This window comes from Pogoniulus pusillus, chromosome 16, assembly GCF_015220805.1.
Source record: "Pogoniulus pusillus isolate bPogPus1 chromosome 16, bPogPus1.pri, whole genome shotgun sequence".
Classification (NCBI taxonomy): Eukaryota; Metazoa; Chordata; class Aves; order Piciformes; family Lybiidae; genus Pogoniulus; species Pogoniulus pusillus.
The window spans coordinates 13,386,679-13,387,811 of NC_087279.1; positions in this window are offsets into that span (position 1 = coordinate 13,386,679).

The window sequence follows — 1,133 nt, forward strand, 5'->3', positions numbered from 1 at the left end:
GCTTTCATCTGGGGGTGGCTGTGCTGGCAAGGTGAGAAGTGGGGGACACTCCTCACTCCCTGTAACTGTTGGGCAGGTTTTAAATTTACCAAACACAGAAGGTGAGCAGGATCTGAAGAAGAAGATGAAGGAGCTCATCAAACAGTGCTGATAGCATCAGCCCAGGACTGCTAAGCATTTAAATGCAGAGGCAGCTCTCAGGCACAGAGGCTGCTCCCTGTGTACCAGCATCCTCTCTGCCAAAGGGAAATTCATTTGGGGTTGGAGTTTTGTTCCTTTGATTTTTTTTTAATCTAAACATTTTTTTTCCCCATTTTCCAGCCACCTTCCCAATCACCCATCTCATCTTGGGCCCTTCATGGTGCACACCCCACCAGGCTCATTGCATGAACTTGTTTGATGCCCAGGTGGTCCTGGTGCAAGAGGCTGGTCCACTGGGAAACCTACTCAACCCACCACAATAGATCAGAGAAAAGGCTCTGTCCAAATGGCAGCTGAGACTCTGTTGGCAGCTCTCAGTGACTGTGTTACAGCTGGGATATGCTTCCCTACTTTTCCAACAGGACTCACTGCTGGAAAACTCAGACCCCCACAGCCCAGCTGCAGTTAGATGTTGGCTGTTGGTCTTTTTTGGGGATGCTGAAGAGCTCTGGCAGGGTGGTGGCTCACATGGAGGGAGATGTGGGGTTTGGTTTCCCTCCCAGGAGCATGGGAATCTCGGCCTTGCCCTGGGCAAGTGGTATGAGGAAGGTGTGCAGAGTCCACAGCCTTCCTAACAGTTCAGCATCCTCCCTCCCCCTTTCCCTCCCCTTCACCAGGCAGGGATTCATCACGGCCAAGAGAGAAGCATTCCCAGGCAGGGGCAGAGCAGCCTTGCAAAACATTCCCCAGCCCTCAAAACAAAAAGCAGCAGGGCTGAGTAGGGAGGCTCTAGACAGTGCTGGAGGGGCCCAGCATTGAAGCTGTGCCAGGCAGTGAAGGGCTGTCCCGAACCCCTGTGACCACAGCAGGGAGGCTGCAGCGATTGCTGGCTCCCTGCTTGCAATGTCCGAGCAATGCACGTTGCGGCTCCGTGGCTCGCAGCTGCTCAATGTCCAAAGCTGGGGAAGCCAGGGGACTCCCAAAGAGCATCA